The sequence below is a fragment of the Vicugna pacos genome, unplaced genomic scaffold, assembly GCF_048564905.1.
Source record: "Vicugna pacos unplaced genomic scaffold, VicPac4 scaffold_20, whole genome shotgun sequence".
Classification (NCBI taxonomy): Eukaryota; Metazoa; Chordata; class Mammalia; order Artiodactyla; family Camelidae; genus Vicugna; species Vicugna pacos.
In genome coordinates, this window is record NW_027328741.1 from 83307641 (window position 1) to 83319495 (window position 11855).

General features: G+C 44.9%; 1 long non-coding RNA gene across 1 annotated transcript; it reads left to right on the top strand.

The window, feature by feature from the left end:
* Positions 1 to 6202: 6202 nt before the first annotated feature.
* Positions 6203 to 10986, top strand: LOC140693959 (uncharacterized). The gene is made up of 3 exons (XR_012069676.1): positions 6203 to 6454; positions 10459 to 10526; positions 10734 to 10986. It is a non-coding gene; the product is annotated as an uncharacterized lncRNA (long non-coding RNA).
* The last annotated feature ends 869 nt before the right edge of the window (positions 10987 to 11855 follow it).

Below are 11855 nucleotides of genomic sequence, written 5' to 3' on the forward strand. Positions count from 1 at the left end.
CTTATACTATTTTCCTATACTGTCTTGAAAACCTGAGGCCCAATACATTTTCAAGTTCAGTCAATGATTCCCCTCACTTACCACACTCCCTTCACCCCAGAGAAGACATAAACCCAGCAATTGCTGAATCTAGAGGAAGGCCATCGTTTCTTTGTGGGAGCTAAGTATTCAATTCCTATCTATTTCAGTCGAGACTATTTGACCTCTAAGGAGTTCACTGTTGTTCACAGAGTGTGAATCTGGAGGAACTCTGATTCTAGGAGGGGCTTGCTCTTCTCGTACTGGTTTCATTGAATGTCAGGTACTGATCCTTCCAAATGGATGCCTGAGTTGAGGGGAGGGAAGAGCATGTGCTTGCTAACTAGGCCCAAACCTGGGAAAAGGCTTACCTGGGCTTGGTGCATTTTGGTCCGAATGGCTTTGAAATGCCCCATGGTACGCGTGGATTCTCACGACCTCTTCCAAGAACATGAGCGTTTTGATCATCTCTGCCATCTCTTCTGTTTTAGATGTCAGGGATCTTGGACCCGTTCTTGGAGCAGAGAATCGAGGAACTTCCTCAAGTCCACGTTGACACTCTGTATGTTTCTGCCAGGATCAGCGAGGTACAATATGTCTCATGAATGTCTTTTGAGCCTGGTATCCTCTACAGCTGTCTCCAGGCCAGTATTCTCCATTGTAGCAGATCATCTCTCATCAATGTGTTTGCATCTCTCCTCAATCCGTGCAGCCAGCTTTTCGGCCAGCTTCTCTTCATGTCTCCCATAAAGTCGACTTCACCAGGACTGGGCAAGTCAGAAAGTACCTCGGAGCCTCACCAGTAAGCTGATGACAGGCAGATCTTCCACTATCTGCCCTTTCAGGTTCTGGAAACTGACCCGTGAACTCAGGTATTTGGGCAGCAGCATTATCTCGAACTGACACAGCTTCCCGGACCAAAGACAAAAGGCAATCTCCACAGAGGGCGGCAGCCCCTCCATCACACTGATCCACCCACAGAACTCTGCCCGGTTACCTAGGATCCACCAGCCACAACAAGCCTCGCGGTACACACCAACATTCCACCTGGAATCCAACCGGTAACTGCCATCCCCAATGGCGGCTGCATCTTGTCAGTGTTTGGGGAGGGTCTGCCTCCAACGAGAGGTTCCTAAGTAAATGTGATTCTACCCACTAGCGTCCCATGGGCCTTTTTCCTTCCCTCTTTCCTTGTGTTCAGATCTGTATGCACAGTACCAACGGAGGGAAGCGTGTCGGTTTTCAGTTAATGGTTTCACACGTCTTTCAACTTTCTAACAGTTCACAAAACACAGAGACCCACAAAAGGAAACTTATGTTCCTGTGCTATCCGTACACCCGGAATACATACCCGTCGGTTGAATTCTGCTGAAACGCCCGCACTCTCAGGACATGGATCCGTTGTTTTCATGGGGGCTGAAATTCCTAGAAATGAAACCAACCCCAATGTGCACTTTACTGTCTGTCTCTTTTGCTCTTAGTACACTTTTGCAGAGCTACTTGTCTTTGTTATAGGCTTATGCCATTTCTTCTCTACGTAGGGTAGAATATGGCATTCATTCTTCCTGTTGGAAGACATGCAAGTCTATATCACGGGCCAGGAATACATTTGATTCCAAATCGGCATTTGGGTTAGGTCACGATATGCTTTTATGAATCAATATTTATGAATATAAATGCACGCCTCTGATTTCCGAATACAAGTGTGCTGAGTACATGCAAGCCGCAATACTGGGTCGATGCGTGCTGAATGATCCTTGACATCACCTTGAGTATTTTCTTTTGGATAATCATGGTTCCCTTGGTATATGTCAGCCAACCGTACCCTTTTGGTGCGTGTTTGTTGGTTTGATTCTTTGTTGGTCTGCTTCTCGTTTGTTTTGCAAACACATCAGGCCATGCATCGCTCCGTTCGCTTCCAACAGAGAGTCATATAAGCTGATTCACTTAAGAGAGTGCTTCCAATCACCTATGATTTCCTGCTTCCCTCTCCCAACTTGAGGATTTTGATGTCCTCCTTGCCTTCTTCTGATTTCTTCTTTGCCACTCATGCTCTTCTTGCATTTCCAAAAATGGTTTTCTTCTTTCCATTTCATCTTGCTGCTTTTCTATTCAGGGGAGAATTCTCTACCTGTCTTTTAGGATAAGTTTCGAACTGCTGAATTCTTTTAAGATTGGCCGCTCTGTGGAATTCTCTAGCTCTGCCGTTATGAGAAATGGCGGTCATGTGACCTAGGCTACCCTAGATGGCAGCATTTGGCCATTCAGGATGTGGTCTATGTCCTGGCACTCCTCCCTCTCCTGTAATATTGCTGCCGAGATATCAGCTGAAACCCCTCTGGAGGTTCTCTTCTGACTATGTTGCCTTCCTCCAGGCGCATTTTAAATCACTGGGATGCTCATGAACTTTGTTGATTTGAATCCTACAGCTTCTGGTAGGTCTACTGGGATTCCACCTCCTTTGGGCGCTCTGTACTTCCTGAATTCCCATAGATGATTCTTTCTTGGCTTTCAGCAAGTTTCAGTCTGATTATTCGACAGATAAATTTTCAGACATTCTCTGTTTCTTTATCTCTTGCTTTTCCATCTGGGACTCTTATGAATCCTAGTCTTTCATGCCTTCTCTTAGCCCAGGATTCAGCATCAATGTTTTCATTGGTTTACACTTGCTTTTCTATGTCTGCTTCTGATCGAGGGATTTCTGTTCCCCTGTCTTCACAGTCATTCACATATCCCTCTGCATTATCTAGTCTGCTTATTACTGAATTTTAGCCCTGATATTATTTCATCCATTGAGTTTTCTGATATTATTTGGCTCGTCTTGAGACTTTCTCTGCCCCTTTTCTGGTATTCTGCCTTCAGTGATTCTGAGACACTGTTGTTCTTCAGGGTTTCTGTAATCTCTTTTTTCAATATTTGCTCTGGATGTCGTTTTGCAGTCTAGTTGTTTGAAAGCTTATCTTTTGGGCCTCCAATCTCTTTAGAACTGAAAATGGTACTTCCTTTTTTTTTTACTGTACTTCTTCATCTCTACTGGTCAGGTAATATCAGGTATCTAATGTAGATATCTAGGGCTTGGGTAAGTGAAAACTTTAGACCCTTGGCTCTACGCAATTCCGTGGGATTTCTGTGAGGACACTTTCTCCTAGACATTGATGCCATGTCCTTTTCCTGTGTGTGTTTTCTGGTATATCTCCAATTGTTGGTTTTGCCTTTGTTGTGATGAACACCCCATACTATTTCGATTAGCATAACCTCATGTTGATTACGCTTTTCTCATAATTCTGAAAGTACACAGGACACTTCCTCTGGTGGAAATGAAGCTTCTAAAGGTTCTCAGCTCTGCCTTCTGCTCTATGTCACTTTGGAGTGTTTCCAAAGGAGCAAACTGATAGTGCGCTTGTGCTTTGTAGTGCCACGGGAATGTCCCAATGAAACCAGTTCTTCCCAGAGCTTCTCTGTCTACAGAAATACCAGTGGAAGCATATCTATGGGTGTCACCCATCAGGGCCTGCTGGAATGATCCCGCAGACCGACCTTGGTGTCCTCGGTGCCGTGCCGTGCCGGTGCCATCCAAAAAGTAGCATCCGCTTTTGGGAGATAATGCTGAAAGAAATGCTTCCCCTTCTCACGCTGTGGACTTGGACCACTCTTCTTGTCCTCTCATCTTTGTGGCACGGGTGCACGAAGGCAACCACAGAGCTGTTGCGCACACTGTGCCTCGAACCAAACCATAATCCCAGCCCAGGTTATGAATGTAGCAGTTCCTAAGGCTTTTCATTTTGATTTCAAACCCAAGGCCCCCTGGATCCTTCAGACCAAATGCAGGATACTTCTGATTCAGCCCCACATGTGCTCTATTGGCAAAATGCCCAATTGGTCCCTGGTCCTGCTGATGCACTGGGTCTGGCCATGGGACATATCGATAATCTCAACTGTTCGCCCCAGTGCCGTTGCTTTCTCAATGGGGTCTTGGGTCGGTTTGCTCTCTTGATAGACCCACCACATCCCACAAAGCACTCTAGATCCCTGAAACCCAGCGTGTGCCATCATCCATAGCCCTATCCTTTACTGACCACTGCCTCTGCTACCTCAAACTTGGCAGCTCGGATCTTGGTCTCAGAATCAACTGTGGGGATATTTTGCGCTGGTTTCTTTGAGTTCTGTCAGCCAGGCATCTGCTGTGCACTCTTCTAACACTCAGTGCATCACTTTCAATCCCATGTCTCCTGTCCTCTTGAGAGTGTGCATCCAAGATAAACAGAGTTTCACCTTTGCTGCTCCATCACCAGGGGTCAGACCCTGCACTGGTTTCCATTCCCTGCTTTGCCTTCTCCTGCTTCCAGGGGTTCTGAGGCCTCATCCTGTCCTTGGAAATAACAGAACTCTCTTCGGCAAATGTGTTGTGCCAAGGGCTGGGTGAGTGGTGTTTCCATTGCTGTGTACATGGGAGCGAGTGAGCGCAGATTACCCTGCTTCTCTGCCAACTGGGCATAGATGATTCAACACTTTCTAGATGCATTTCACAGAAATGTGATTTTTGTTTAGCTCTTTGTTTCTATACAGCCGTGGTGGGAGGGATTTTCCGAAGACTCCAGTTTTGACATTGTGTTGATACCTCATTTGCAGGCTTTAACAAGTTTAATAGAATCTATTTTCATGTTTTGGGAGTTATGCGAAAATGAAGTTAGATTTTGAAACATACTAAATCGACCTAGAAGCCAGACTTGTCAATTTTGGTAACATTTTGTCAGCACTTAGGAAAACCTAGACAGATATAATGCAAACTAGCAGTCCAAACTGTTAAAGGGCTCATGTCAAATTTTTTCTGTTGTAGCCTCCGAAACCAACAGGAACCAAGAAATACGTATTGGAAATATGAAATAACCCCCAACCTTGGATTCACTTGTGCATGTGGTGACATTTACTCCGAATTACACCTACTGGCCAATGTTGGCATTTCAAGAGGTAACATCACTCTCTAGGTAAATACAAGAGAAAACAAACTATATATATACATTTAGGTTTGAATCCAAAAGCACCTGGAGGCATTATAACTCGGAGCACCCTGCTGCAGCTATGCTAGGCTTTTGAGAACCAGGTGTTCTCCTATCAGCGATGAGAACGCTTAATCAACCGATCATGTTGGGTAAAGCAATTGAACGCATCCAAGTTTGCACCCCCATGATATAGTGCCCCAGGGGGCTTTACTAAAGTGAAAGACGGTCCACAAAACCTGTGTCCTTATTGTCATTGGCGACTTTTACTGTTCAATTCACTATCTGACTTATACTATTTACCTAGACTGTCTTGAAAAACGGAGGCCTAATATATATACAAGTTCAGTCAAAGATTCCCCTCACTTACCACACTCCCTTCACCCCAGAGAAGACATAAAGCCAGCATTTGCGGAATCTAGTGGAAGGCCATCGTTTCTTTGTGGGAGCTATGTATTCAATTCCTATCTATTTCAGTTGAGAATATTTGACCCCTAAGGAGTTCACTGTTGTTCACAGAGTGTGAATCTGGAAGAACTCTGATTCTAGGAGGGGCTTGCTCTTCTCGTACTGGCTTCATTGCAGCTCAGGTACTGATCCTTCAAAATGGATGCCTGAGTGGAGGGGAGGGAAGAGCAAGTGCTTGAAACCTAGGCCCCAACCTGGGAAAAGGCTTACCTGGGCTTGGTGCATTTTGGTCTGAATGGCTTGGAAATGCCCCTTGGGACATGTGGATTCACACGACCTCTTCCAAGAACATGAGCGTTTTGATCTTCTCTGCCATCTCTTCTCTTTTATACGTCAGGGATCTTGGACCCTTGTAGCACAGAATCGAGGAACTTCCTCAAGTTCACGTTGGCACTCCGTAAGTTTCTGCCAGGATCAACGTGGTTCAATATGTCTCATGAATGTCTTTCAAGCCTGGTATCCTCTACAGGGGTCTCCAGGCCAGTATTCTCCACTGTAGCAGATCATCTCTCATCAGTGTGTTCGCATTTCTCCTCAATCATTGCCGCCAGCATTTCGGCCAGCTTCTCTTCGTGTCTCCCATAATGTGGACTTCAACAGGACTGGGCAAGTCTGACAGTACCTCGGAGCTTCTCCAGTAAGCTGATGACAGACAGATCTTCCACTGTCTGCCCTTTCAATTTCTGGAAACTGACCCGTGAACTCAGGTCTTTGGGCAGCAACAGTATCTCGAACTGACCGAGCTTCCCGGACCAGAGACCTAAGCCAAGCTACACAGAGGGCGGCAGACCCTCCATCACACTGATCCACCCACAGAACTCTGCCCGGTTACCTAGGATCCACCAGCCACAACAAGCCTCATGGTACACACCAACATTCCACCTGGAATCCAACCGGTAACTGCCATCCCCAATGGTGGCTGTATCTTGTCAGTGTTGGGGAATGGCTGCCTCCAATGAGAGGTTCCTAAGGTAAATGTGATTCTACCCACTAGCGTCCCCTTGTCCTTTGTTCTTCCCTCTTCCCTTTGGTTCAGATATGTATGCACAGTACCAATGGGGGAAGTGTGTCCATTTTCAGTTGATGTTTTCACACTTATTTAAACTTTCTAACAGTACACAGTACACAGAGATTCACTACAGGAAACTCTTGTTCCTGTAATATCCGGACACCCGCAATACATAACCGTCGGTTGATTTCTGCTGAAACCCCGCACTATCAGGACATGGATCCATTGGTTTCATGGGGTCTGATATTCCTAGAAATGAAACCAACCCCAATGTGCACTTTTCTGTCTGTCTTTTTTGCTCTTAATGCACTTTTGCAGAGCTACTTTTCTTTGTTATAGGCTTATGCCATTTCTTCTTGACATAGTGTAGAATATGGCATTCATTCATTCTGTTGGAAGAATTGCAAGTCTCTATCACGGACTAGGAATCCATTTGACTCCAAATCCGCATTTGGGTTAGGTCATGATATGCTCTTATGAATCAATATTTACGAATATAAATGCACATCTCTGATTACCGAATATAAGTGTGCTGACTAAATGCCAGCCGCGATTCTGGGTCGATGCGTGCTGAATGACCTTTGACATCATCTTGAGTATTTTCTTTTGAATAATCACGTTTCCCTTGGTATATGTCAGCCAACCGTAACATTTGGGTGCTTGTTTGTTGGATTGATTCTTTGTTGGTCTGCTTCTCGTTTGTTTTTCAAACACATCAGGCCATGTATCTCTCCGTTCACTTCCTACCGATAGTCATATAAGCTGATTCACTTAAGATATTGCTTCCAATCACCTATGATTTCCTGCTTCCCTCTCCCATTTTAGGGTTTTGATGTCCTCCTTGCCTTCTTCTTCTTTCTTCTTTGCCACTCATGCTCTTCTTGCATTTCCAATAATGGTTTTCTTCTTTCCATTTCATCTTGCTGCTTTTCTAATTCGCATAGATGCTTCTCTATTGTCTATCAGCAAGTTTCATTCTGATTTTTCTACAGATCACTTTTCAGACATTTTGTGTTTCTTTCTCTCTTGCTTTTCCATCTGGGACTGTTACCAATCCTAGTCTTTCATTCCTTGTCTTACCCCAGTATTCAACTTCAATGTGCTCATTGGTTTGCACTTGCTTTCCTATGTCTGCTTCTGACCGAGGGATTTCTGTTCCTTTGTCATCACAGTCATTCACGCGTCCCTCTGCATTATCTAGTTTGCTTAGGGCTGAATTTTAGCCCTAGTAATATCTCATCCACTGAGTTTTCTGATATTATTTGGCTCGTCTTTGGACTTTCTCTTCCCCTTTTCTGGTATTTTGCCTTTTGTGATTCTGAGACACTGTTGTTCTTCAGGGTTTCCCTCACCTCCGTTTTCAATACTTGCTCTGGAGAGCGTTTTGCAGTCTAGTTGTTTGAAAGCTTATCTTTAGGGCCTTCAATCTCTTTGGAACTAAAAATGGTACTTCCTGTTTCTTTTACTGTACTTCTTCATTTCTACTGGTCAGTTAATATCAGGTTTCTAATGTAGACTTCTAGGGCTTTGTTAATTGAAAACTTTAGACTCTTGGCTCTACACAATTCCATGGGATTTCTTTGAGGATAATTTCTCCTATACATTGATGCCATGTCCTGTTCCTGTGTGTCTTGTCTGGTACACCTCCAATTGCTGGTTTTGCCTTTGTTGTGATGAACACCCCATACTATTTCGATTAGCATAACCTCATTTTGATTACGCTTATCTCACAATTCTGAAAGTGCACAGGACACATTCTCTGGTGGAATTGAAACTTCTTAAGTTTCTCAGCTGTACATTCTGCTCTTTGTCATTTTGGAGTGTTTCCAAAACTTCAAACTGAGAGTGCGTTTGTGCTTTGTAGTGCCACGGGAATGTCCCAATGAAACCAGTGCTTCCCAGAGCTTCTCTGTCTACAGAAACACCAGTGGAAGCAGATCTATGGATGTCACACATCAGGGCCTGCTGGAAAGATCCCGCAGACCGACCTTGGTGTCCTCGATGCCGTACCGTGCCGGTGCCATCCAAAATGTAGCATCTGCTTTTGGGAGATAATGCCGAAAGGAATGCTTCATCTTCTCACACTGTGGACTAGGACCACTCTTCCTTGTCCTCTCATCCTTGTGGCACGGGTGCACGAAGGCAATCACAGAGCTTTTGCACATCCTGTGCCTCAAACCAAACCATAATCCTAGCACAGGTTATGAATGTAGCAGATCCTAAGGCTTTTCATTCTGATTTCAATCCCAAGGACCGCTGGATCCCTCAGACCCGATGCACGATATCTTTGATTCAGCCCCACACATGCTCTTTTGACAAAATGCCAAATTGATCCCTGGTCCTAGAGATGGACTAGTTGTGGGCATGGATCATATCAAGAAACTTAACTGCACGCGCCAGTGTGGTTGCTTTCTCATAGGGGTCACAGGTCAGATTGCTCTCTTGATAGGACCCACCACATCCCACAACGCACTCCAGATCCCTGAGACTCAGCGTGTGACATCATCCATAGCCCTATCCCTCACTGACCGCTGCCTCCGCTTCCTCAAATTTGTCAGCTCGGATCTTGTTCTCAGAATCAACTGTGGGGATATTTTGCGCTGGCTTCTTTGAGTTCTGTCAGCCAAACTTTTGCTGTGCACTCTTAAAACTCAGCGCATCACCTTCAATCCCATGTCTCCTGTCTGCTTGAGAGTGTGCTTCCGAGTTAAAGAGAATTTCACATTTGCTGCTCCATCACCAGGTGTCAGACCCTGCACTGGTTTCCATTTCCTGCTTTGCCTTCTCCTGCTTCCAGGTGTTCTGAGGCCTCATCCTGTCTTTGGAAGTAACAGACCTCTCTTCGGCAAGTGTCCTGTGCCAAGGGCTGAATGAGTGGATGTTTCCATTGCTGTGTACATGGGAGCGAGTAAGCGCAGTTTGCACTGCTTCTCTGCCAACTGGGCATCGATGAATCAACACTTTCCAGTTATATTTCACAGAAACGTGATTTTTGTTTAGCTCTTTGTTTCCATACAACCTTGGTGGGAGGGATTGTCCGAAGACTCTTGTTTTGACATTGTGTTCATATCTCATTTGCGGTCTTTAAAAATTTTAATAGAATTGATTTACAAATTGGGAGTTATACACAAATGAAATTAGTTTTTGAAACATACTAAATCGACCTAGAAGCCCGACTTCTCAATTTTGGTAACATTTGGTCGGCTTAAGGAATACCTAAACAGAGAGAATGCAAATTAGCAGTCCCAACTGTTAAAGGGGTCATGTCAACTCTTTACTGTTGAAGCCTCCGAAACCAACAGAAACTATGAAATACCTATTGGAAACATGAAAAAAACCCCAGCTTTGGATACACTTGTGCATGTGGTGCCCTTGACTCCCAATGACACTTACTGGACAATGTTGGCATTTCAAGGGGTAACAACCCTCTCTAGGAAAATACAAGACAAATCAAACCGAATATTTACATTTATGTTTGAATCCAAAAGCACCTAGAGGTATTATAGCTATGAGAACCCTGCTGAAGCTATGCTAGTCTACTGAGAAACAGGTGTTCTTCTATCAGCGATGAGAACGCTTAATCATCTGATCATGTTGGGTAAAGCCATTTAACGCAACCAAGTCTGCACCCACATGATATAGTGCCCCCGGGTCTTGACTCAAGTGAAAGACGATCCACATAAGCTGTGTCTTTAATGTCATTGGCGACTTTTACTGTACAGTTCACCTTCTGACTTGTACTATTTACCTATACTGTCTTGAAAAACTGAGGCCCAATATATTTTCAAGTTCAGTCAATGATTCCCCTCACTTACCACACTCCCTTCACCCCAGAGAAGACATAAACCCAGCAATTGCTGAATCTAGAGGAAGGCCATCGTTTCTTTGTGTGAGCTAAGTATTCAGTTCCTATCTATTTCAGTCGAGACTATTTGACCTTTAAGGGTTTCACTATTTTTAACACAGTGTGAAGCTGGAGGAACTCTGATTCTAGGAGCGGCTTGCTCTACTCATACTCGCTTCATAGCAGCCAGGTACTGATCCTTCAACATGGATGCCTGAGTGGAGGGGAGGGAAGTGAAGTGCTTGATAGCTAAGCACATACCTGGGAAAATGCTTACCTGGGCTTGGTGCACTTTGGTCTGAATGGCTTGGAAATGCCCCTTGGGACGTGTGGATTCTCACGACCTCTTCCTAGAACATGAGCGTTTTGATCATCTCTGCCATCTCTTCTCTTTTAGACGTCAGGGATCTTGGACCCGTTCTTGGAGCAGAGAATCAAGGAAGTTCCTCAAGTCCACGATGGCAGTCCGTATGTTTCTGCCAGGATCAGCGAGGTTCAATATGTCTCATGAATGTCTTTCGAGCCTGGTATCCACTACAGCTGTCTCCAGGCCAGTATTCTCCATTGTAGCAGAACATCTCTCATCAATGTGTTCGCATCTCTCCTCAATCCGTGCAGCCAGCTTTTCGGCCAGCTTCTCTTCGTGTCTCCCATAAAGTCTACTTCAGCAGGACTGGGGAATTCTGAAAGTACCTCGGAGCCTCACCAGTAAGCTGATGACAGGCAGATCTTCCACTGTCTGCCTTTTCAGGTTCTGGAAACTGACCCGTGAACTCAGGTCTTTGGGCAGCAGCAGTATCATGAACTGCCACAGCTTCCCAGAACAAAGACCTAAGCCAAGATCCACAGAGGGCGGCAGCCCCTCCATCAAACTGATCCACCCACAGAACTCTGCCCGGTTACCTAGGATCCACCAACCACAACAAGCCTCGCGGTAATAACCAACATTCCACCTGGAATCCAACCAGTAACTGCTATCCACAATGGCTGCTGCATCTTGTCAATGTTGGGGGAGGGGCTGCATCTGACGAGAGGTTCCTAAGGTAAATGTGATTCTACCCACTAGCGTCCCATGGGCCTTTGTTCTTCCCTTTTTCCTTTTGTTCAGATCTGTATGCACAGTACCAATGGGGGAAGTGTGTCCATTTTCAGTTGATGGTTTCACACGTCTTTAATTTTTCTAACAGTTCACAGTACACAGAGACCCACTAAAGGAAACTTATATTCCTGTAATATCCGTACACCGGGAATACATATCTGTCGACTGATTTCTGCTGAAACACCCGCACTATCAGGACATGGATCCATTGGTTTCATGGGGGCTGAAATTCCTAGGAATGAAACCAACCCCAATGTGCACTTTACTGTCTGTCTCTTTTGCTCTTAGTACACTTTTGCAGAGCTACTTGTCTTTGTTATAGGCTTATGCCATTTCTTCTCTACGTAGGGTAGAATATGGCATTCATTCATTCTGTTGGAAGACTTGCAAGTCTATATCACGGACTATGAATCCATTTGA